This window comes from Podarcis gaigeae (assembly GCF_964106915.1).
Source record: "Podarcis gaigeae genome assembly, chromosome: 7".
Lineage (NCBI taxonomy): Eukaryota > Metazoa > Chordata > Lepidosauria > Squamata > Lacertidae > Podarcis > Podarcis gaigeae.
Window position 1 is genome coordinate 40,243,957 of NC_139683.1, and position 27,439 is coordinate 40,271,395.

Consider the following 27,439-nt stretch of genomic DNA (forward strand, 5'->3'; position numbering starts at 1 on the left):
AATATAATTAATAATCATTGGCTATTGCCCTTAAACTGTACCTAATTACTCTTATGGTTGTATATGAACATTCACTTTCAAGTTCCAAAACATAATAAATATACTCCATTTCCCCACAAAGGTCTAATCTTCTTGCCTTCCTCCCTTTATTGTAACAAAATTAGCAAGCTTTCTCATAGTTACAATAACCCAGATTCTCAATAGCCATTGAAGGATTAGCAGATTTGGAATCATATTCTATTTAAAACTAAACTAGCAATTGTCAGATTTCATAAGATCTAAATTATTAGTATTTATATACACTTAGTGATAGCTGGTTAACATTTTGACTTTGTAGGGCTGCTATTTTTAACCTTGCTGTTTTCACCACAATAGGACTTGTACAAAATTTATTTGAGAAAGTATCATTACACAAGTGTAGAGTACCACTGTCTCTCCCCCTCCTATATATGTGAACTGTGCATCTATGGACAGGGAGAGAGTTTCCATATCAGTGGGCCCAAGTATGATGTTCAGACAAGACTAACTCCATGCCTGTTTATTTAGAAATCAAGCAATACCAAATAACCTAAGTTTTTGAATCCATATATCATTCATACCTACACACCTGTGGCCAAAAACTAAACACACAAAACCTTTTAAAATCTTAGAATAACATGCTTCCAGTGCAGTTTTCCTCCCCACTCCCCCACCAAAAAAACCCCACCCCAAAAAATCAACTATTCATTTCCTAAAACACTTTTTTCTCTAAATTAAAAGAACAAAGTATTCCAACTAATAGACAAAGAAACACAGCAGAACATATTTGCAGTGCATGACTCAGTTGCAGCATTCATCATATGACCATAATAATAATAAGCAGCCACTGTTATACCGTGGGTCAGAGAGAATATCTTCCAATTCTGTGGATGGATGTGGAGTCATATCCAGGGAAGCATCGAGTACAAGCCTTTGATTTCAGAAATTCAGTGAAAACTCACACAAGAGAATCTGTGTAGCTTCACAGTTAACGCAATAATTCATTCCACTTCACAACACCATAAAACATGAGTGGACCAAAATCTCACATGAAACCCCAGACTTTGCCATTGTAATAGTCAAACATGGAAACCCTCTCCTACTCTCAAAGCGGAAGGTAAATGTCTCACCCCCCTTCCCACAACTGCACAATAGCTTTCTCATACACAACGTCATTCAAGATGATAATGGCCCATCCAACTAGATGTTTACAATCCACAGGAAAAGATCATTTCATTTAATACAAAGCTGCTGAGGAAGAAAAATAAAGGAAAATATGGCTGAAGCAACATGATGCAATGGTGCTTCTTGTTAACAGAGAGATAATAGGCATGGCAAGGTATACTCAGGACCAGCAGCCCCTGTTAACTAAACAATGGAAACAAAACAAAACAACCTAATTGCTGAGGGAAAGGGCCACACAATGATGAAAATTCACGAACTTTTGACAGAGAAAAGACCAGCATCTGTTTGGCAGAGGAAAACAAAACACCTAGGACTCAGCTAGATGGGTAAAGAAAAAGTGTTTTATATGCATTGCATATGCAATATAACATTGTGCTATCTGATGGCGATGTGGAGTTCCATTTTTTCTCTGCCTGTTCTCCCTGTTTAAATTTGCAGCACTTTAAACTGAAACGCTTCTTTGATGTGTCTAGATCCATCCTTACTAACCGAAGAGGTTTTGTACGCAAGAGGAGCTAGGAAACAGGGAACCAAGAGGAGGAGGAAGACTTGCTTGCCACAGTATGTGCTCCATAAGCTTAGAAAACAAACAAGATAAAGACCAGGAAGCCTAAGCAACAAGCAAGCAGGGCCAACAAAGCTATATAGGAAAATGCAGGTTTTCTGCACAAGGCATGGGTCAACTGGAAGTGATTTTCTACTGGTGGGGCATAAAGGAACAGAGGATGACTGGACATCACATAGCAATTAAAAATAAATGGTTAATAGCCTGAAGGTTTCTATCTGCATACATCCACTACAATCAATCCCTTACAGCAGGCATGGCCAAACTTGGCCCTCCAGATGTTTTGGGACTACAACTCCCATCATCCCTAGCTAACAGTACTAGTGGTCAGGGTTAATGGGGATTTTAGTCCCAGAACATCTGGGGGGCCAGGTTTGGCCATACCTGCCTTACAGTACTGAACAAATATAAATAAAATACAGTACTGAACATTTATATAAATAAAAATGAACCTAGATAAGTATTGCTTTGAGAGAGAGAAAGAAAGAGAATTAAATCAAGAACACAGTGAAATATTTTTACCTGCCTGAAACCCACTCTTCCATTATTCTTGAGTAAAATTTCTTTGTAGAAAAAATATTAATAAACTGCATATTCTATAGACATAATTAGATTTTTACCAGCTTTCTAGAGGCCAATAAATCAAAAAAATTCTCTGTCAAGACAGTTATCATTAAATACAGTTTGATTAGCACCGTCAAGTGGCCTTTTAACTAGGGATCTGCATAAGCATATGTTTTCTTCAAATGATCTACAGATGCATCAACAGTCAAAGTGCTACCCGATTAAACAAAAAATTGAACCATATGCCTGTCCATTCTGCATCAGACAGAAATGGCATGTAGTTCACTATGCAACTGCCCTGGATGTTCCAAGGACAACATAATACATTTGCACTTCACATAAAACAAGTAAGAACACTATTTGCAAGCTTTTGAATTTTCAGATCTGCCGTGAAGGGTGACCAGTCTGGGTCACATGGGGCTTCACTGTAGCAGAATGCCATTTCCACATTTCTTTTCCAAATGGTAGAATATGAACACGGTTAGCAATATTAATGGTAGCAATGGGCAAACAGTTTTGTGCTTGCCCCTCCAATTCATTATGCACTTTGAGCAATAATGTTGAATGCTCGGAAATGCTGGTGGGAGCTTCTCCAAGCACTGATAGGATGGTGAGAGGGTACCATGACTGTCCTCCTTTCTACTGCTCCTTCTCCCTCATCCAAGAACAGAAGAGACATCCTCTCTGGTGGGAAAGGATAGTTTCCAAGCATTTCCCCCCATAGGGACTGATTGATAGGCCCCAATGGAGTGCCGTTGTGTTTGGACATTCTTCTGCCTGTTCCCCACTGTTCCTCCCTCAACCTCTTTTTCTACCCTGGAGGAGGCAGCTTGCAGAGAAGAACTAGACAAGTGTGAGCGGAGCTGAGCTTGGGTCACAGCAGCAATGCAAGTTGGGGTGCTGGCACAGTTGAGCACTCCTGTACTGAATGCTTGCTAGATGCCTAATTAATAGTCCAACTGTGCTGTCCTTCACTCATCCAAGTTTTGTTTCATCATGGCTTTAACTCAAAGGTTTCACATACAGGAGAGCAGGAATGACAAATGATAAGAAAATCCCAAGTCAAATGTCAGGTGTGCTTAAGAAAGGGATTTCTGAGTCATGCACTTATCTTAAACTGTCTATCCTTGATTTTTAATGACCTTAAACTCGGTTAAGCTGTTCCTATTCCTCCAAATGAGTTAAGAAAAATATAAGTATTAATATGAAGTGGACGCCAGTCCACAAAAGCTAATATAGTTGTCAGTCTTTAAGCTGTCGTATAATCATTTGTTGATTTTACTGCTATGAACATACCTGAAAACTTCTCATTCAATTACGGTACTTATTTCCTGCTAATTCAACTTTAAAAAGGAACATATTTGTATTGTTTTAAATTGTTGAAGAGTGTTACATCAGGAGTTTACCAGACTTACTTTAAAGAAGTTTACAGTCCTTATTAAAGTTAAAATATGCCCTCATTATGTCACATCAAACTATACACAGAAAATGTAACAAGACATCATCATAGAATATTTTAGATAGTTTTAAACCAACAATGCCAGCGTGGCATTATCTTTGTGAAGAAATACCTGACCATTTAAATTTAAAAAATACACACACAACAGAACGGCACAGACTCTGAAAAGCTACCTAGAAAGATAACCTGTTATTTAAGGAACACACAAACCAGTCTGTATCATTCAGAAGGTGGTGGATGATGCTTCTTTTGAGGTTTTTAAACTCTATTATTCTATGATCCTATGATCTTTCCTTATGGTTTGCACTTATGGTTTCCTCAGACCCCACCATTCACCACCAGCTCATAGGTAAAAGCACTGCCTAGTCACTAGCTGTGGTTTTCTTCTGTGCATGCCACAAAATATTTTATTTTTAAAATGTCTCTTTTAAGAAGAGAATAAAACATTATGCTAATACTGAAAATTGCTTTTTCTTTTCACTGACTGTCTCATAGCCTTTAGACACTGATATTTACTGTAAAACATAACAAGGAGGTATAACATAAATTTACCATCCTGTGAATACAGTTAATTTAATAAGAAGATGGTGAGAGGTCAGTTTAGCATCTGCCATTGGGCAGCCCTCTTTCAGTTTCAAGACTTCAGCCATAAAGCTGGTCTGCAAAGAAAAACCCCTGAATTGTGAAACTGAGAGAACCTAGAAGGTTTTCTGTACAAGAAAAGCATAGGCTCATACTGAAAGGTCAACTCCTATTATCAAGCCAGACATCTCCGTCTCAACACTTGCAGCTAATTGTGACATGAAACACAAGCTTCCTGATCCTAACCATGTTTAGAAGAAGAGTACTTAACTGCACATTGGCTCAGGTTCAGACAATCTTATCAACCATGCATATAAACCATGGTTTAGGAAACTGGGAATGAACAATGGAAAAGAATGCTTCAGCCTAACACCTCTTCCACTGCACGCCAGATTAATTCCTGGCTTGAATTAAACAAGAAATGCAATCTTTGGGTGATTAAGTCAGGTATGAGTGGCCATAGAGATGACCAGCTTCTCCAGCGAAGGACACATCTGACAAACCAGCTGTGCCGAGACTGGTAAGCAGTGCAGCCCAGTGCTACCTGGCCATCTAGGCTAAATGTAGATGTTTCTGAAATCTGCAAATGTGATTGTCAAGGAAGTGTGCAACTCCATCTGAACCAGTCAAACAGCTATTCCCAAGACTGCCAGAACCCTTAAACAAAGGTGCCTCCTCCTTGTCTGAATTAGGCATCAGTGTTTTCACCCCCATCCACTTTAAAACTGGCATCAAATACCAATTTAGAACTTCCTACCTCACCAGAATTAGAAAATGTAAACAAAAACCATCCTGTGATCCTCAGATAATGGACAGTACAGTGGTACTTCAGGTTACATACGCTTCAGGTTACAGACTCCGCTAAACCTCAGGTTAAGAACTTTGCTTCAGGATGAGAACAGAAATCATGCGGCAGTGGCGCGGCGGCAGCAGGAGGCCCCATTAGCTAAAGTGGTACCTCAGGTTAAGAACAGTTTCAGGTTAAGAATGGACCTCCAGAACGAATTAAGTTCTTACCCAGAGGTACCACTGTATAGAAATTTAATAAAGAAATAACTACATCTGGGTATCATATGCACATTTGCGATAGCCTAGTCTCCTTACCCAGCAGCTTTATCTACATTCAGAACAGTATGGGAAACAAGATGGAGACAAAATGAAATCTTTTGCCTTAAAGGCCCAGGGTGGATAGATAACATATTTCTGAGCATGTAGTTTAGCACACTGAATATCTGATTGTTTGGGTTTCATGCAAACATCACTGAATTTGAAGTTTATAGGAAGGAGAATTACAAATTCAATATCTACCTCAGACACTTTGAAGGCATGGTCATGGTAGCCTGACAGGAGCAAAACTTTTGACATGAGCAAAGCTTTTGACGTGAACAAACACAGACTGACATGAGTAAAGCTTTGCTCTGAATCTCTATGAAGTTTATGCTTGTGTCTGTGGTTAATAAAAATAGAGGGATGGGTGAAATCTGCAACTTCATGTCTAGATTGGAGAGCTGAGCAATTGGAATTGGAAGAAAATTAAGAAAGGTCATGCAGAAACAGCAGAATTTGGAGGAAGCAAAAGGAGAAGTGTAATATATATGGGGTAGATGCCAAGAGAACAATGAGGGGATGTTCAACCTGGGTAACAAATGGGTAATAATAAAATAAGCTAAAAATCACAGCTTTGGTCCATCTTTTAAGGGAGCCTTGCTCTTATCACCCAGATGCTTACAAATAGATTTTATGCAGGTATCGCACCAGGTAGGTATCAGATAAATAATGTAAGCATGATAATTAAGTTATTGGCCATTTTGTGCAAGCACAGAAGATGGAAGATAGAAAGGGGAGTTATAAAACAAAGATATATTTTGCTAAATGAATAAAACGAATTAAGCAGTTCAGCTGCAGTGAGCCATCTTTGAACAGTAATTATATCTACTACTATGGCCAAAGTCTTGTGACAATTTGTTGTGACTGAAGCCTTGTGGGCATTTGCCTTCTTTTGCGCTTAACAAGCTTGAGTTGCACCTTTTCCCCTTTTGTAGTATGAATTTCTGTTCCTGCTTACATGGTCTACAGAACCCTGGCAAACCCTCTCACTGTGCTTACAAGGTGTTCTTAAGTAATCCAACTCAATCAGGCTCAAAGTGTTTTGTGTCTTTCTGAGAGCTATCAAAGCTTTTAGATTTGGATTCAGTATGTTGGAAGAACATCTGTTCTCTTATTTCCAGTGATGTTAGAATCGCAATGTTATCTTCTGGTCAGCAGAAACTTTGGTATCTGAATCTGACTAGAAGATTAAAAAGATTTTACACTGAAAGGGAAACTGCAAAGAGGTTTAACAAAAGTATTATTTTTCAGTTTATTTTTTAGAGCACGTTTTGTATTTGATTGAGCAATGGTGTTAATGCTGAAGTAACTCAGAGGGCAATCCTATAACAAGATCCGCCAGGATGAGCAACTTAGGATACAGTGGATCTCTAGTTTAGCCGGCTCAGCCAGCATTAAGTCCCCATCCCCAGCTCAGCCTTGTTTTTATTTTGGCTTTTATTTAGTGTTAGTTGCATTGTTCAAATACAATAAATAATAAATAATAAGTCTATCAGTCACCCCACAGAGTACATGGAGCCTCCATAGGTTCCCAACTACATCACACATTTAATGCATTTTTTTAAAAATACTTTATATAAACTCTAAAAAAGCAGCACTCTTGGGGACAGTAATGTTCAAAAGTGAATTCCGACTCCGCATTCTAACTTTAGCAAAGAGTTACACGTACAATAATTCTTGCCCTAAAAAACACAATTCTTTTTCCATTCACTGAGATGTTGTCTGTGCTTTTAATTACAGTACAGTACACCTCGTACAATTGGTACTATGCCCTGGAGGCTAAAGTGCCATATTAGTTTCAGTCATCCATCTTTCATTTAATTTTCTTTTTCAACACAGACCACAGCATTTGTCGGAAGGAATCCTGCTTGGGATTTTATCTTTTTTTTATTTATTGCAACAGAAGTGGCTCTGATGCATTCAAGGGTGGTTCCACCCACACTTCGGCAAGCTAGCTAGGAGTTTTCATCTCCTTTACCAAGTGACACAGGAAATTAGCTAGCAGAGTAGCAATCTTATTTAAGCTTTCTCCATGTGTCTTTCTCCATGAATAATTTCCCTACCTCCAAACCATATGGCTCTTGAGATAAGCAACCAATTGAAAACTTCATTATTAAACACAGGAATTGCCATACTAGGCAAGATAACTGGTTCATTTAGTCAGGATCCTGTCACTAAGTACAAACTGTACTACAGCCTTCAAGGGGGGGGGATCCACTAGCATCCCCTCCCCGTCACAATCAATCAAGAGAAATAAATTGACATAAGCAATTGGCCGTTGACTGCTTTTGCTCACGTTGCCCAACACCACATTGTTGAAATTTTGGTACTCAAAACAAAGCAACAAATCTGCTTGGTTTCTCATGTGGAATAGTTATTAATATTAATCTCAGTTTAAAATATTGTGTGTGCCTGCCACTCTCTTCACTGACTGGCAGTATAAACTGAAAAACATTCCTCTTTACCCAGGCACGTGATGGATGAAAAGCACTGTTTCTTCCAATCCTGAGATGACTGTTTTTAGAACTGTTTTCAACTGTTTTTAAATACACATATATATGTCTTATTGATGAGTTTGCTGCCCTGGGCTCCATTGAGAGAAAGGATGGGATATAAATTGATTGATTGAATGAATGAATGCATCTGGCTCAAACTGTACTTTATATATATTCCTGTTAAAAATAAAGGTCAACATTCAAAATTGGTATTATGCTTGTCAGCAATCACCAATAATGCTAACATTTCCCAGCTCTGGACTTTCAATGTAGCATACGTCATTTTTGCTTATGTGTCTACCTCAGACACCTCCATTGAATAATCCAATCCAAAATCTTGAGACATGACCATATAAACAAAGAAATTCAACTATTTTTCCTCCTTGCTGGGCAATTTGTCAGAATGATCTCTTATTACCAAATATTATCTCTCCCTCTTACCAGCCTCTGTTTTAAATGAACTGAAACTCCAAACATCATTCCTTCTATAGTACTGTATTGTGCTGTATTGTGCTTTCAGCAGTGATGTCTTACCAAAGCCATATATTTTATTACGGTATGTTTATTTAACAAACCCACTGACGGCAGTTGGATTGGCTTGGGATTCTTCTGGTCCTCAACTGGCCCAGCTCCAAAACATTCTGCTTCATATACTAGCTTCCGCAGGCAGAGACATCACTGGAAATAGCTTCTTCCTACCTGTGGTTTATGTACCTAGCTAAGAGCTTCATGGTGGTGGAGTCTAGCACAGCTGGTGGAGCTGGGGGGAGGGACACCTCTACCTCACCCAAATTCCCTCCAGCACAACTGAATGGAATTTGGACTGGTCTGTCAATCACCCAGTCTTATGACTACTATGGATATTTACGGTAGCTTCCACGGTAGATTTTACTAAGTGGATAATATGAGTGCACTACTCTAAAATGTCATGTCAAGATAGGTGAGGGAATTGCTGACTTAAGAGGTTAAATAAGCCACTCTTTTAAACCATAAATTTGTTTAAACTTAAGCATACAGAAGCTTAAGTACTAGAGTTGCCAACCAATTAAATATGTTTTAGCTGATGAACTGTCTGGAATTCAACCAAATTAACTAATTAAATTTAAGTGTATTTACATATTATAGTGGGTAATATTTCATGCATGCCTATACATAGTAATTATGCCTGGGAAATTATAGTAAAATATATTAGACCTTGCATTATAACTTAACAACTGGTAAATTATGAAGTGGTGCTGAATTATGCTGAATCCAATTTTGTGTCTTTTTGTGTTTTTTAAGCTCTTGGAAGCATTTGCTCACTGTGATAAATGGTGTGTTTTTTAAAATGTATATTTCAATTTATAAACCCACCATCCACCAGACTACTGCCAGGGCAGGTTACATCAAGATACCAAGCATCTACCATAAACCAGTTTTAAGATTAACCATTTCTCACACCACACCACTCACTCCCCTTGCCTGTAGAACCATATAAACAGCCTCCCAGATTGATCTTAATACATAACCAGGTTAGAAGAGAATAAGATGTTCATTCAGCTATTTGGGACCCAAGTTGTTCAGGGCTTTATGTGTCAGTGTTAGCACTCTGACTGGGCCTGGAAGCATGTTGGCAAGTGAACCACACATTCTTCAGGACTGGTCTCTTGTGGTCTCATCTGGTTGTACCACTCAATGTTCTGCCATTCATATTCTAGTCTAGTTGCAGCTTCCAGGTTATATTGAAGGGTAGCCCTGCACAGAGCACATTACAGTAAGCCAGTCAGGAATTTATCTATACAGTCTTACCTTGGTTCTTGAACGAAATCCTTTCTGGAAGTCCATTTGACTTCCAAAAACATTCAAAAACCAAGGCACAGCTTCCAATTGGCTGAAGGAGCTTCTTGCACTCAATCAGAAAAAGTTTGCAAACCAGAACACTCACTTCCGGGTTTGCGGCATTCGGGAACCAAAACATTCGAGTCATAAGGCATTCGAGAACCAAGGTAAAACAGTATATTTCCTTTGCTCACATATATGAAACTGACAAGTTTCTCTGCAGAAAAAGCAATGCATTCCTTGTAATTATTCTAGCATCAGTCAAGTGAGGAAGTGCATATATGCCAAGTGGCAAAAGGCTCTTTCTGTTCATTTTGTCTTCCTTACAAGTTGCAAGTTAATTATTAACTTCAAATATCAACCCTCGGAAGTGCCCCATGCCTTGTTGTTTACCTCTCTGTTTATGTGGCTGAGATATTAAAAGCTTTGCATGATAAATGATAGCAGTGCTTGGATGACTCTTTAGCACTTGTGTGTGAAGAAGGGGGAGCAGATTACCAATTAGTCCTGCTGAATTTACTCTCATGTGGCAAGAAATCTGAATTATAGATTCAAAACCACAGGGTTGGATCAAGACTGAGGACCAAACTACATGCTATGCTTAATGAGTAGTTCTTTGCCACCACTTCTTCATTTTTTTAATGAACTACAGTCATGAAGTAGGGGGCATACCTTACAAGGAATGCGGTACATAGGGAGGGGAGACTTATCTCTTCTCTACAAACTGTGATCGGAATTGAAACTGGCTGGCTGCCCATTCTGAGACGGCTAGAACACTTAGGGGGAAAGCTTTCAATTGACACCAGCAGGAAGCTTTTCCCAAGAACTCTAGCAATAAAGGAGATTTTCATTTGTCCTTTCTAGTATACTGCACTTCCAAAAAGGATTGCCACGCCTCCTGCATGCCTATAATTAATAGAAGTAAAACAAGCAAAGTAGCTATGTGCTAGATGTTGGCTTGGTTCATATGTCCTGTTATACTGATCTATGGCTTAGTATGACGATGTCAGTGTGCAGGCTCCAGGGAGGAGATTACATCCTCTGTCCTTCTGCTGTGGTGCTGAATTGTGCTAAAGCATTGTCCACATCCAGGCTGGTGGCTTATCTATCTGTACATGAACCAGAAGCTTTAACAAAGGTTTCTCCTGTGGTTTGTGGTTTGTCATTTTTCTGGCCAACCATGGCTTAGATCATCAGTGCAGCAAAGCAGCAGAAGGACCAGGGAGGAGCAAAGAGGCTGGTTTAGTGCGACAACTGAACAAGGCCATTAAATATTGTATGTCACATAGGTACACTTAGTTCCTATTGGAATCACTTAAAATAGTCATGGCCGACTCGCAACACTGATTTCAAATGGGACCAAGTATGATTAACTTAGAGTGGTAGTCATCTAAGTTTTAGCCATCTAGTAAACTTACTGAAATCAATGGACCTGACTTAAACATATTCATCACTTTCAAAACTTGGTGAAAATTCACTAATAAGGGCCAAACCATGCTATGCTCAATGCATAATGATAATGATAGTTAGGAAAGGTAAATGGATGGTGGTGATTGTTTTAGAGATCACAGTGGGGACTGGAGGTTTACTCCCTTTCCTCCCTAACTGCAATTGTGATAAAAATCTGCCCAGAACTACAAGGTTTAGAAAAACTGCTGTTGTTGTTTTAAAAAAGCTCTCATAGCCATACTGAAGAGTGGGGGAAGATTCTTTTTGGGGGTCACAGCTTGGGATGAATGGGGTAACTCTCCTCTCCCTATATGCAGTAACAGTCCACACACGCAAGCAAGTGCAAGATGTAGCTTGGCCCTGAGTCTATAACATCTAGAAATCATCCCACATCTTTCCCATATTGCTTCACTGCTGAGAAGTCTCTCTTCCGAGCAAATGTCCACCTGCAATATCATTGCCACAGGCTTGCTTGCTTACTTACTTACTTCCTGTTTTACTTGAACTGGCCCTGCACCATCTTTTACAAAACCCTGAAAGAAATCTGAACCATGTTTAATCTTTTAAATGTGGTCATTTGTTTCCAGTGGCCTTGACACTCTGCTGGCTTGATCCTAGCCTCAACAGGATTTCCTGCTTCTTAGCCTGCTCACTTCACAATCCTCCTTTAACACATGAAAGAACTGAGGCTTGAGAGAAAGATCAGAGGGATGAAGCTGGCTCCATTAAGTAGAATCTGGGCTTGACTCTAATGACCAGGCTGAAAGATCCATTCATTTGGCAGAACTGACAAAGGAGGCATTAAAGGGGATAAGACAAAAGGACTCAAAAGACTATGAGGAAGGTAGCCAGGTATGAGATACTAGAACAGACGTTTTCTGCTAAATAACTCAGAAGGAATCACAATTCATCCACCCTGCTGATGTTTGCTGCACAGCTACAGTTCTTTCCCTAATGAAATATAGAAATGAAATAGGCAGCAAAGATGTGTAAGGAGAATGTAAGCTAGGTGCCAACTGCAGAGAAGTAATTTGTGGTGCTATTATGTTTGTGAGTTACTGGATCATCTGAAAACAGAATGAAATCCACATCATTTCCCGTGTCATTTAAGAGAACTCATATGGGTGAAATGCAGATTTTGCTCAGCATATTTCTCTCCTTTGTGAGCATCTTGTGAAGCCATGGGAGTCCTCCAGGGATGACACAGAAAACAAAACTTTCTCATGCACTGACTATGCAGAAAGGCAAGAGTGGTGGGTGGTTTGAGAATGCATTACACTGGAAGCTAAACCTTCATGCCACCCTGGGCTTCCCTGGGAGGAAGGGAAACTTACAAAGTGAATAAATATAAAAACTGAATTTAAAAAGTGGAAAGGTTCTATGAAGAAAGGAGAAAAGCTAGCAGAGGCAAAGAGCTGAGACAAAATATAGCCTTCAAAGAGCAGGAACAGGTGTCAGCGAGTGAGCCGGCTGTAAATCACACTGTTCAGAGTTAGCAAAAACACAGTCTTCACAGATCTGTATGAGTGCCAGCATGTATGAGAACAGCAGCGTATCCCCAGTAGGTCTTGCCCCATGGATCAGTTGCGAGACTGAAAGTCCCCACCTCCTTACAGCTGTTTAAGTCACCTTCTCCCAAGGGCTTTCCACAAGCAATCAGAAACTATGCCTGCATGAAGCCTGAGCAAGTAAAGTAGTAGCTTTGTGACCACCATGAAGGCCAGCCATTAGCACTCTGCACAGACAAGACGTTGGTTTGGATGGAATGTAGCTTTGGCTTCACGACTGGCAGGCTGTTGTGACAACAAGCACTTCACACAGGTGGGTTTGAGGAACACAAGGAACCTGCCTTATACTGAGTCAGAACATTGGTCCATCTACCTCAGTACAGTGGTACCTTGGGTTTAAGAACTTAATTCGTTCTGGAGGTCTATTCTTAAGCTGAAACTGTTCTTAACCTTTACCTAATGTGGCCTCCCACTGCCGCCGTGCTGCTGCCATGTGATTTGTGTTCTCATGCTGAAGCAAAGTTCTTAACCCGAGATACTATTTCTGGGTTAGCGGAGTAACCTGAAGAGTCTGTAACCCAAAGCATCTGTAACCCAAGGTACCACTGTACTTTCTCCACAGACTGCAATAGTGGTCTGTGAGGCATCAGCACTTACCTGACTTCCCATCCCCATCACTGTGGATTCCTGGGAGGGAGGGAGGGAGGCAGTAGAAAGGTCAGTGTGCTGGTGTGAGAACACCAGTTTGGCTCTGCCGGTGGATTTGTGCCCTGCTGACCTTGCTGCTACCTCTCCTTCCTGGGAAGTCACAGCATTGCCTATGATGGGAGGTCAGGTAAGTGCCAACACTCTGCTGACTGATTGACAACAGCTTTCCAGGGGTTCACAAAGGCAGTCTTTTTCCTATGTTATACTAGTATGGTGTGTTTGGAGAGGAGCAGTACCTCTGATGGGGATATGTCATACTCCCTTGAAAGTAGTTCATCCACCGTTGGTACCCACCCAACACTCACCTGTGGCCCCTAGAAGCTGTCAGCATGGAGCTGCGGTCACACAATAACCAGTAAACTTTCCATTGATGCTGAGCTGGACAAGCATATTAGCAAGGCAACTATGGCAATGGCTTGCCTCTCCAAAAGAGTATGGCAGAATGGGATGCAAATGACCAATACCAAGATGAAGGTCTGCGCGTTGAGCACTCTGTTTTATGAAAATGAGTCATGGGCAACTTACATCTGCCAGGAGCAATACCTTAATGCTTTACATATGTGCTGTGTCAGAAAGATTTTGGGCACCACATGGTAGGACAGAGATTTGACCAAACAAATATGTGCTCTCCCTAAGCCCACATCCCCAGCATATTCACACTTCTGTCTCAGTATCATCTACACTGTTTTGGTCTGTACATAGAATGCAAGATGGCAGGATCCTCAAGGATGTGCTCTACACAGAGCTGACTTCAGGCACTAGGCCTGTTGAGAAGACCACCTGTGTTTTACAAAGATCATAGAATCATAGAATCATAGAATCATAGAGTTGGAAGAGACCACAAGGGCCATCGAGTCCAACCCCCTGCCAAGCAGGAAACGCCATCAGAGTACTCCTGACATATGGTCGTCAAGCCTCTGCTTAAAGACCTCCAAAGAAGGAGACTCCACCACACTCCTTGGCAGCAAATTCCACTGTCGAATAGCTCTTACTGTCAGGAAGTTCCTCCTAATGTTTAGGTGGAATCTTCTTTCTTGTAGTTTGGAACCATTGCTCCGTGTCCGCTTCTCTGGAGCAGCAGAAAACAACCTTTCTCCCTCCTCTATGTGACATCCTTTTATATATTTGAACATGGCTATCATATCACCCCTTAACCTCCTCTTCTCCAGGCTAAACATGCCCAGCTCCTTTAGCCGTTCCTCATAAGGCATCGTTTCCAGGCCTTTGACCATTTTGGTTGCCCTCCTCTGGACACGTTCCAGTTTGTCAGTGTCCTTCTTGAACTGTGGTGCCCAGAACTGGACACAGTACTCCAGGTGAGGTCTGACCAGAGCAGAATACAGTGGCACTATTACTTCCCTTGATCTAGATGCTATACTCCTATTGATGCAGCCCAGAATTGCAAACATGACATGAAGGCTGGCAACATTAACCTCATTGCATAGAAATCCCTTGCAGATTATCAGTGTCTAGTGACAGAGAGACAGGTCATGGATCCATAGCAGTGACCAGAGGATGAAGGGCTGCTGGGAAAAGTGCAGAGAGAAAGAATGCCGTGGTGCACCTTTAGCAGCAAAACCTTCAATAAAACATGTCTCTCCCATATGTCTCCATATGTCTCTCCCATACAGCCACAGCTGGTGCTGTAACTCTCCAATGGTTTGACTTTGCCCCCAAAGATGCATAAGACAGATGGATGCCAACAGCATATATTTACCTAATATATTTCAAAGTTAGCAAAAGATCAGAGTGTAAATTGGATAACTACAGGAGTCTGTGGCATTCCCTTCCTTCCGACAGAGGCAGAGCTAGGTGCTCCGGTAGCCGGAGCGGCATAGACCTGGGGGCTAGGGCGAGCGGCCTACAGGGGTGGGGCAAGTGCCCCCCAGGGGGTGCCACGAGCAGTGTCTCAGGGGGGGTGCCGCAAACGGCGAGCAGAGGCATGGGGGCGACGGCACGGCAATGTCACCCCCCTCAGGGATGGCACCCGGGACGGACCACACCCACCTTCCTCTGCCACTGCCTTTTGAGACTCTGAAGTTTACAAAGCTATTAAAAGTATGTAAGATATTTTTATTTCTTTGAAGGCTATGTTAAAATGTCAGTTAAGCATCAGATGAGAGTTAACACCCTCTCTATGAATTCATACTGGTTCTCCACTAGAAATATGAAAGCAACTTTTTTGGGGAGGAGGGAGTTGTGCGTTGATTAGCCTTCTTGAATCCTCTCTAACCTCTCCAGAGAAACAATAATATTTGTTTGAAAACTTCCGTTTTTCTTTGCATGTGTGCTGTGAAAAGATGTGACTATAGTTCGCTACCAACAGACATGTTTTCAACCACTGCTTTTATTTAAGAACTTGGGGGAGATTAATTTAATAAGCCATATGTTTGTTCATTTTTAAGAAAAAATCTGACCTCTGAACATTGGAAATCTGTATGTTTTGTTTGAAACATTAGTCATAAATCTATGGGATTTATAGAAAACTATAGCATCATTTATGCAAGAGAACTGCCTAGGTATGCAAGTTTACTTAGCAGCAGTTGGAGAATGTGCTGGGGGAAGTTGCTGATAAAATAATAATCTCAAACACATCTCAGGTCTATTATACAAATTTGCCCCTAAATCAGACCTTTTGTGTTTAATCAGCATGCTGTTATCTACTGGCATTTGGTACTCAGGAGATTAGGTATGAGCAAATGAAAGCATTTACTTAAATAAGCACACCTTATTTAAGTAAATGTCTTGTATTTGTGCATTTCGTTTGCACCAAGTACAATTATCATAGTGTATTAAGTAACTACCACATGCTAATGACTGGAAATAAAAGTGTCATCTTCAAATATCTGAAGGGTTGTCACATGGAAGATGGAACAAGCTTGTTTTTTGCTGCTCCACAGGGTAAGACCTGAACCAACATTACAAGAAAGGAGATTACAACTAAACATTAGGAAGAACTTTATGGTGGCAAGAGCTGTTTGACTATAGAATGGACTACTTCAGAAGGTGGAGGGCCTTCTTTCACCAGAGGTTTTCAAGCAGAGGTTGGATGGCCATCTGTCATGGATACTTTAGCTGAGATTCCTGCATTGCAGGGGTTGGACTAGATGACCTTGGGATCTCTTGCAATTCAAAAATTCTGTGATCCTGTTATTTGTGTAAAAAAATGTGAAGGGAGAAGGAGTAGAATAACTATTCCTATTCTTTATTTTATTTCTGTACAGCATTGTATCACTTGGACAATTTCCATGGAATACTGCTTCTGGGTTGTTATCAGCTAGGGATTACACATACCACTCATTCATCTTTATCAGTGTTTAATTTAGATTTTATTTTAGATTTCCTGCTCTTTCTTTCAGTGCAAGTCTTTATTTCAGGATTAATTGTGTGGGAGTGGGAATAAACTGTGAATCTTGACTGGCTGGTTAGCACAGTTGCTCAGAACGTAATGGTACCTGCTGGAGCTTATTCAGGAAGCAGTTATCTCCCTAAGGCTTCTTAAAATTAAATGAATTCCAAAGGCCACACCATAAGCTTTGCATTGTTGTTGCAGTGCTCATGCACACAGAGCCACACACATATACACATTCTCCCAAGACTCTCCACAGTTCTATCGATGACTCAAGCCTGCAGCAGCTTGAGACCAGTGATATTTCCAAGAATCCAACTGGCATCCATAAAAGAAAAGGCATAAATACAGCAAAGAAGAATTCAAGCAAGTAAGTATTGATTTTCTTTTTAAAAAATTGTTGTAGTTGCAGTTTGGTCTAAAGAGCTACATGGTGATGGAAGATACCAGGCAAATCCCCAAAATATGCCAGCTAAAAATCCACAAGGGGTTGATCTCCCTCTGAATTTGTACAAGTTCACTAAAACCCCAACACTGCTTCTTTCACATCTCTAGTGACAAATGAATGCCTATTCCAAATTGTGACTGAGCATTTTGTTATAATTTATTGGTTAAATATCAACCTTGTCTTTTGACCAAATAATGCTCAATGCACAAGTAAAAAAATGTATAGAACAATAAAACAGCAATAAGATGCATTTTTCAAAAAATAATAACAACATGAAAATGAGGCCGGTTAAACATCAATCAAATCAGTAGACATTAGGAGAAAAATCAATATAACTCACTAAACACTTCCTTGGATGAAGAGAAGAGAGTTCCAAGGGCGAGTAGTGACATTGAAAAGACTCTACTTCCAGTCGCAGAAACCAAGGCTCCCCTTGCCGATACCCAAAATGTCACGGCCGACTTTAATTGCCACTGTGAACAGAAGGAAGACAGTAAAGTCAGAGCCTGAAACAGTTCTAGTGTGCTTAATCAGAGGCATGCATCCTAGAACAAAGACTGCAGAAAAACCAGGGGAATTGGCAGACAGTATATGGGACAAATATAGTATTTTGCTTTGCAACTAAATAATGGCCACACGTATTTTTTCCATCACATACCGCATTTTTTGCTCTATAAGACGCACCAGACCATAAGGCGCACCTAGTTTTTGGAGGAGGAAAACAAGAAAAAAAATATTCTGAATCTCAGAAGCCAGAACAACAAGAGGGATCACTGCGCAGCAAAAGCAGCAATGCCTCTTGCTGTTCTGGCTTCTGTGATAGCTGCGCAGCCTGCATTCATTCCATAATACGCACACACATTTCCCCTTACTTTTTTAAAAAAATAAATATTTATTAAAGTTTTTTGATACAAATGCACAAATAATAAACAACATTACTTATATCAAAACGTGGTTTCATCACTTCTTTGGACTCCCTCACGTCTCCCGCTCCCACTTACATCGTTAAAAAGTTTTTCCAAGCAAATTATCAACTTGTTTACAATCTTATATCCACTCATTTAAATACAATCTAGCAATTCTCCAAAAGGTTTGTGTTTTCTTTAATCTCACTTATCATCAAATTCAAATCTAATTTAGTGGTGGCCGATTATTTATAATCTAGCATCCTTCTTAACATTCAACCAAATTACAATGTTTTTGTAAATACGTCTTAAATTTCTTCCAGTCTTCCTCGATCCTCTCTTCTCCCAGGTCTCGGATTCTGCCAGTCATCTCGGCCAGTTGCATATAGTCCATCAGCTGCATCTGCCACTCTTCCAGTGTGGGTAGATCTTGCGTTTTCCAGTTCTTAGCGATGAGTATCCTTGCTGCCGTTGTTGCATACAGAAAAAATGTTCAGTCCTTCTTTAACACCTTCTGGCCGACAATACCGAGAAGGAAGGCCTCTGGTTTCTTAGTGAAGGTATACTTAAATACCTTTTTCAACTCATTATATATCATTTCCCAGAAGGCCTTCACTTTAGGGCAAGTCCACCAGAGATGAAAGAATGTTCCTTCATTTTCCTTACATTTCCAACATTTATTATCAGACGAATGGTATATTTTGGCAAGTTTAACTGGGGTCATGTACCACCTATATATCATTTTCATTACATTTTCCTTCAGAGCATTACATGCGGTGAAGTTCAGCCCAGTGGTCCACAACCTTTCCCAGTCCTCAAACATAATGTTATGCCCATTGTCCTGTGCCCACTTTATCATAGCCGATTTAACCATTTCGTCTTGTGTATTCCATTTTAACAGCAAGTTATACATTCTAGATAGTACCTTAGTCTTTGGTTCTAACAATTCTCTTTCCAACTTCGATTTCTCCACCTGGAACCCTAACTTTCTGTCATTTTTAAAAACTTCTTTAATCTGAGCGTAATGTAACCAGTCTCGCACTTTATCCTTCATTTTCTCCAAACTCTGCAATTTCCAATTGTCTCCATCTTTTTCTAATATTTCCCAATATTTTGGCCATTTGGCCTCCATATTGGGTCTTTTTCGGGCCTTAGCTTCCAGAGGCGAAAGCCACCTCGGAGCATTTCCCCTTACTTTTTATTAGGGAAAAAGTGAGTCTTATAAAGCAAAAAATATGGTATTCTCTTTCAATACTAGAAATTTTCCAGTGCATCTGAATTGCCATTATAAGAAGTATGCATCAACAAGCAGAAAGGAGCTTTTAAAAAATTCTTCCAAGAAATGGTTCTAAAGTGCCTCGAAAATAATCATAAAACTGCTAGTGTCACGAGTACCATGGAGATGCCATGGAGAGGATGGTGAGAGCCTGAGGAGGAATAGGGAGGTGCTATGACCGCTCCACTCTTCAAAAAGAAAATGTGCAGGGAGTGCATTGATTGTTGGATCAATGTCTTAGCTTGTGCTTAGTCAGGTGTCTATTATACCTCTGTACCTCCTGCACCTTTTCACCTGTGCCTTCCCTGTGTACTGATCTGATTTACACATTAAAGGCTTTGGCAAAAACAGAGCTGGGAGTTGAAGTTCATCATCTGGCACTGAAGGCCAAGACAGCTATTAGCACATGAAGTTCATTTCTCTGGTTTTAAATAATTCTTTTAGAATCCAGTTTCTACTGCACTGATTTTACTGAATTCGTTTCCCTTTGTATGAACACTTAACATCGCCGCCTAGACTTCAGCAGCCGTTAAGGCATTCTTGATACATTTCATAATTAAAATATGGAAGAGGAAACCTCCTTGAAGCTACAAACTGAGATTTCATTATCACTAGGAATCACCTCAAGCACAACACTTTTCAGTGGTGAAAAGTTATGTTTTCAACAGCATGCCACTGTGTACTGTGGGTGAGATCTAACCCCACTGCTGTGCGGTAATAGAAACCGACTCCACTTATGCATCAAGAAATGGGCAGCAATTCCTTCAGACAACAGCCATTTGCACCTTCAGGCTTGCCTCCAGGGGTAATTTTGGAGAGTGTGAAGCCTACCTCTTGAAGGGGGAAGCTAGAATGCTTCCTTGTAAAGAGCACACTGGAGTCTCTGAATTGCAACCCTGTGTAATAAAGGGAAGTATATCCATGTGTGAATTGGCCCTAAGGGTAGCAAAATAAAGCCTCTTATAATGATAGGCAAACATGACTTGTTTTCACTTTGGCCTTGTACCATCTCCAGCTATCCTTCATTCTAGCATCATTTGTAGTAGGACAACTTTGCAGTAACTAAAATTCTTATTGGACAATTTGGTGTGAAGTTCTAATAATTTATTTAAGAACAACTGGGATGTTTTTGGAATGCTAGGGATAAATGAAGAAACTTATTCAGTACTTATTTCCGCTTGTGTAACACAATGTTGGAAAATTTAAAAACGGACCACATATTGCAATCTGTCTATATTGTGCATCATGGCTTCATGTATCATTTATGCACTGGTTTAGATAAGCACAATTTTACTATTTCTGCACTGCTTTGTAGTGTTTTCCAGCAATCCTGTGTCGCCTTTGTACACATGCCAATATATTATCCATATTTTGTTGCTTGGCCTGAGGAAATTTGCAAATGAACAAAACCAATCCAAAAAGTTAAAATAATATTTCATTAAAATCAGCCTTTATTTACTTTCCCTCACCAAAAGAAGAAGGAGAACTTGCATTCCTTACTTTATAGTATAATATAGCAGCTTCAATCCTTGGCGATTTCCCACATGCAGCTCCAAAAGGGCCTATCATTCCTCTAACACCAACTGGCCCCCAAAAGCCTTTAAGAAAGATGTTCTGTGCTTAGCTATTTGATGTTCATTATCTCCTTTTGCTCCATTTACACCACATTTCTGGAGTGCCTTGAGCTTCTTTCAATAATCCCATCAATCCTCTCATTTGCTGTATGCTTTGTAGTTTTTATGCTTTGACTTTTACCCAGATATTGTTCTTTGTTGCTTTTGGTTTCTGCTTTCCCTTTTTCATGGCAAGAGGAAACCATCCCTCCTCTCCCCTCCTTTACATCACTTATTGAAATCCCCTTTGCTCCTCTCCCTGTACCAGTTAAAAGAGGTTGTTTAAAATTTTTTAAAAAACCTGAAAATTCAGATCAACCTTTTTTTCTTCCTTATACATTCATTCTTATTATTCAATACAAGAATCTATGTACTCTTCATTTAGAGGCTTCTTAAATGTTAGCTTAACCATAGGAGAACTCCTTTCCAATACACAGCTCCAGCACTAATGGGAGATAACACTTAAGTGACTCAATTGTGTGGGTCTTTCCCACTGAATGGGCATTTCCCATCCTAGTAGGGACCAGTTCCACAGTTGGGTCGCATTTAATCATTCCCAGCCATGTGGTTGGATAAAAATTTTTTTACCTCAACCATGTAGATATCAACTTATTCAAAATGCAGCTTTGACATAGTGATAAAGGATGAGGACATGATCAAGCAATGTGCTAGGTCATAATCACAGGGAGACATGACAACAGGAGGAACTGGAGTCCAGAAGAGAAATTGTAGATATAAGAAACCAATCAGGGCTGGGTCTCCTGTCTGCTTCCAGTGCAATTATTAGACCATCTGTTTTAATACTCTGTGTTGATCATCAGAAGAGATTACATTATCACATTGTTCAGTCTACATGTGGAAGCAGGGCATATGAGGTCACAGTGTGCACAAAGCATTGCATTCCCATTGGAGTCCTGGTCAGCTGTAACTGCCAAAGGTCATGGGCAGGTTTGAGACTGCAACACTACACCCAAATGAAATGTTTTACTATTTACTACAAGTATAATCAGTCTTCATTGGCATACAGAGAATAAAAGAGTATATAAGTTAAAGCATAAAACTGGAGTCTGTTAATAAAAGAACAATCTTTAAGATAAAACTAATAAAGGCATAATGTTAAAAAGTGCCTCTTGAGTCTTGTAGCAACATCAATCAATCAATTTTATTGTTTGTAGACAATACAGTGGTACCTTGGTTCTCAAAGTTAATCCATTCTGAGTGTCTGTTTGACTCCCAAAAGCGTTCGAAAACCAAGGCATGGCTTCCGATTGGCTGCAGGAGCTTACTGTACTCAATCAAAAGCCACAGAAGCTGGGTCAGACATTGGGCTTCCAAAAAATGCTCGCAATCCGGGACACTTATTTCTGGGTATGCAGCATTCGGGAGCTGATTTGTTTGGGAGCCAAACCATTAGAGAACCAATGTACCACTGTATAATATGAACACAAACTGCACAGCTGAAAAACAGAGAAAGAACATTGCATACACCAGAACAAGGCAAATCTACAATGTCAGCAACTTCTAGCGACATAGCTTCATGGTATCTCTCATAAATTTGCTACATTCTCTGTGAAGTCATGCCTGCAGTAGAGAGTCAACCCCAGAGAAGTCTGAGCAATTTAAGCTTTCTTTCAGCATGGTGTTCAAATATTCATCACGGATTTTTGCATAAAAGGGGCAGTAGAATAAAACATGTACAATAATTTTGACCTGTTTTATACCACAAGGACAATACCTTTGCAGGATTGCAGATGGCATTACGTTAAATCTTGCAAGGGAGAAAGCTCTACATTGGTGGAGATTGTATAGGTGATGCAAATATGGAGTGGCCTGGCCAAAGGTAGTATCCCTAGCCCCAATGGATGTTCTAAATCAAATCACAAATTCACAGCACAGTCCTATGCATTTCTACTCAAAAGAAAGCCCCACTGAGTTCAGTGGGACTAACTCAAGCAGGCATGTACAGACGGCTGAATTTCCCTTCCCAATACTTATTTTTGTCCATTCTCACTTGCTTCTCCTCATGCCTTGAATTATCTATCCCCTGCTATCCATCACACTTCTGTTCCTTCCCTTAAGACTTTTATTTGCTTCCTTTTCTACTCAACAAGTATTTATCTGATTTATTTTTAAAATGCCAATAAGCATTTCCATTTATTTGTTATTTTGAGAGTCCATTCTTATGAAACTGCATAGTCTTTCCATCATTCCTCCATATATATTATCTATTAAAAACTGCAAGCCTTCAGGCAGAGACTTGTCATTTGCTGCAGCAGAAACCCAAACTGACTACCTAATGTTAAAATGGGTATACTGTTTCATTGCATTTTTAATGTAGACAATCACAATTAAATCCAGTGTGATTTTTGCCTTTAGAAACTATTTTAGTGGCAAAACAATCTGCCAAACACAGAATTAATAGGAAACCAAAAATAAAAATGCAAAACTCAGAAACCTTGCCAATGTGTACTACAGTATGATCAAGTTAAAAAAGAAGAAGATGTCAAGTCTAGCAAAAAGGCTCACAGATCTCTAAACCCAATCTCATTATTTAATCCACGTTCCAAGTTCAGACATGATTAAAATAAAATCATGACATTCAAGGACACAATCACTTTTTACACAAATGATCTTTTGCTTGGATGTTGTTAAAGATGCATGCGTCATTTTCACTGTGTGTACTTTCTTATGATTTTCACGCACATGCCTTGCCAACTCTGTAGGCACTTTAAATCCCTTTTACTACTTGATACAACAAATGTTTATTGTGTTATCCATCAAGGGCATGAATTGCTTTGATAATAGTACAGTGGTAAAAAGGTAAAGGGACCCCTGACCATTAGGTCCAGTCGTGACCGACTCTAGGGTTGCGGCGCTCATCTCGCTTTATTGGCCGAGGGAGCTGGCATACAGCTTCCGGGTCATGTGGCCAGCATGACTAAGCCGCTTCTGGCGAACTGGAGCAGCGCACGGAAACACTGTTTACCTTCCTGCCAGAGTGGTACCTATTTATCTACTTGCACTTTGATGTGCTTTCAAACTCCTAGGTTGGCAGGAGCAGGGACCAAGCAACGGGAGCTCACCCCATCATGGGGATTCGAACCACCGACCTTCTGATCGGTAAGTCCTAGGCTCTGTGGTTTAACCCACAGCACCACCCGCGTCCCTAATATAGTGGTACCTCAGGTTAAGAACTTAATTCGTTCTGGAGGTCCGTTCTTAACCTGAAACTGTTCCTAAACTGAGGTACCACTTTAGCTAATAGGGCCTCCCGCTGCCGCCGTGCTGCCAGTGTGCGATTTCTGTTCTCATCCTGAAGCAAAGTTCTTAACCCAAGGTACTATTTCTGGGTTAGTGGAGTCTATAACCTGAAGCATCTGTAACCCAAGGTAGCTCTGTATCTTGAGGTGAATCCAATTGGGGGGCAGATTTTGACAGCATATTCTAGAAAAGGAAGTGGCTTGGGGAAATTGTTGGAGGGGCAGTAGGCTTACCCAGATTCTTTAAAGAACCTAGAAAAGTCCAGAACACCATTCCTCTACACTGGGTCTCGTGGCACATTCAAGCTTGGTTTAATAACAACTCCATCTTCAATCCTTGCTAGTCCAAGCAATCACTGCCATGACCATCCCAAAGGGGGGGGGGGTAAAAATCCATATATGAGGTAGTGAATGTTTTGGGTGTAAAGCATACAAAGGACTAGATGGCAACAAGTGATCTATCTCAGTAGTAGGAACAATAGTGGAACCTGGTGAATAAATGAGTGAGCAGAAGCATTATAATACAATTTGACATTGGTTTTTAAAATGGATGTAGGAATTAGCTAAGAAGGTTTTTCAAACCTCATTGCACTGGAGATAATCAAGGACCAGTCAGGCAGGATGAGTGCTGAGTGTAAGGCTGGAGTAATGCCGATTTAAAATTATTCAACGTTTTAAAAGACCATCAACCAGATCTGCTATAATATTAATAGCAGTAAAAATGTGCTAGATTAATAGGTTTATAAACTCAAAACATTCTCCTATTATGTCAAATTCCACAGGGAGCCTAATTACCAAGGCATGCAAGTCTCCAAAAACACCACTAACAATAGAACTATACGTTACAACTAACAATGGAACTGTATTGTTTCTTGCAAATATTTCTTGCAAACCTTGGACATTCTTAACCCATACACATAGGAGAACCAGTGGTTGCAGGAATTGAACTACTGAGTCTCTGCTACAAATTTCTCTCCTCCCTTATTACCTTGGCAACTGTGAGTTTCATAATATTTCTACCCTGCAAAAATACAGGAATCTTATACACATTTCTCAAAGCAGTTTCTCCTGATATAATACATTTTTTTGTCCTTTTTATTAATATATTCATTATGTTGACATCACTCTAGTATATGCACTTTTGTACACAATACTTGATTGGAGAATTGCACTGCAAAATTCAGAGAAATGCTAATTTTGAAGGGGTGTTTGTTTTGATTTGCATAACGCAAAGTGTGGATTAAGTAGGTTCTCCTTCAAATGAGAAATCAGTCAGGTTTTTCCTCCATTCTCACTTCTAGGTTATTGGAAAAGTCAAGCTCAAGCAATCTATATAATGCTAACCCGCTTGACTGCTGGAAGAGATTTTTGTAAAATGAATAATATATAAGGCTATGTTTCAGTCTTAAAATAAACAGATTTTAAATATCATATTTCATTATTTTCATTACAAGTCCACAAATATTTGGTTTCAGCTGATGACAAAGGTCTCTCTATCTTTCTAAATAATGGTCTCTGTGTTTTAAAGATTTCACCATACTCCTGAAAAAGCAACTCCATTGAACTAAAAAAAAAAACATTTAAAAAACAAACCCTTAGGCTGCAGCCCTTTGCACAATTACTTGGGATAAAGTCCTATTGAGCATAGTGGGATTTACTTCTGGTTGAACTGGGTTGGTGGTACTGTTTAACAGTGTATTCAAAGTAACTGCTCTTGCCAAAAGGTTTCTTCCTTCTTAAAAACAGCTACATACAATTTTAACTTTGCATTCACGCAAGAGCTACTGTGTATTATAGCTACTCCCCTTTTACAGTACATAATGGTCTAAGCACGATGGTTCAGTGGTGACCTGAGTCTGAATGGATGACGATTTAGCGCAAGCAGAAGAATTCTCAAGAAATCTGACAAATCTGACTCTTTAGACTCTGTTTGAAGACCTATTGCATGGTGGTTAAAGAAATTAAAAATGTTTATTTCTCTTTCATCCTCAGTTTTCCAGCTGGGTGGTGGTGGTGGTGGTTGTTTGTTGTTGTCATTGTTGTTGTTGCTGCTGCTGCTGCTGCTGCATTCTAGTACTAAGCTGAGTGTAAGTTTTGCTCACCCCGTAGCCTGCTGTGATATTTTGCTAGGTTCCTTGAGGATAAAATTGTTTGCATCCATCCTGGCTGCAGGGGGGGGGGATGGGTGGCACTATTTATTCTCCTGGACCTGTCAGCAGCTTTTGATATCATTAACCAACCTTCTGGACAAGTGACAGGGCTTGGGGCACCATGCTGTAGCAGTTCCAGACAACTAGAGGCCTGTTGTTCCTTTGTCAGGGAATGCAGTTGGGGAACCCTTCAGAGGCCCGTATCACCCATATTGATCAACAACGTCAACAACGGTGGTAGCGTAATGTTTGCAAAAAATGTGGGAGGAATATAGCAAGACTGGAAGAAAAAGGAATCTATAAAGTAAATGAGGAAAAAATAAAGAGCAGAGGAAGAGGAAGAAAGGTAGGAGGTATGGGGGGGGGGAGGAGGCAAATAGGTTTAAATGGTGGAGGAGGTATTAAATCTCTAAAGATAACATAGTAAAATGAAGGAAATTAAGCCAGAGGGAGCATAAGAGACAAAATAAAGGAACAGAAGGTGATAAGGGAGTCATAATTGTATTACTGATAGATTCTATCTTACCAAGAAGGCAAATTCATGAGGAGAAAGGAAGACTGAAAAGGAGTAGCAGAAATTGGAAAAAAATGGGAATGGGAATTAGAGAAAAAAAATACCCCAAGGATTAGATGAAGAAAAACCCATGAAAGATAAGCCTGTTTTGCATATGAAAGAGCCCAGAAATGAAACAAGCGTGAATTTACAGTGCATAAAGTCATGCCAGCAGCAAGTTTTTTGTGAAGGTTGCTCTGTTTCTCTAACATAAACTGTTGGAGAGTATGAAGGTGGGAAAGTGAGGGATGAACAGGCTGTGGAGGAGGGGCAAAATCATCAGGAGGAGGAGAGGAAAGAGCTGCTGTGAAAGAAGCAAGAGCAGAGAATCAAAACCCAAGGACACACAAGGAGTGATAAGGAAGACTGAATAGATCAATAACCACAACAAGAATGAGATGGGAAAAATAGACTTAAAAGAAGCAGA

At 40.1% G+C, this 27,439-nt stretch overlaps 1 protein-coding gene across 3 annotated transcripts in view; it reads right to left on the bottom strand.

Annotated features, from left to right (window-relative positions):
* SNTG1 (syntrophin gamma 1) overlaps positions 1-27,439 on the bottom strand; it is a 231,328-nt gene that overhangs the window by 129,499 nt on the left and 74,390 nt on the right. For 2 of the 3 annotated variants that reach the window (XM_083747840.1, XM_083747839.1), the window contains exon 3: positions 17,596-17,728. The exons of the other annotated variant lie outside the window; for it this stretch is intronic. The gene's annotated coding sequence lies outside the window, so the exon portion shown is untranslated. The remainder of the gene's footprint in view (positions 1-17,595; positions 17,729-27,439) is intronic. 3 annotated transcript variants of the gene reach the window in all.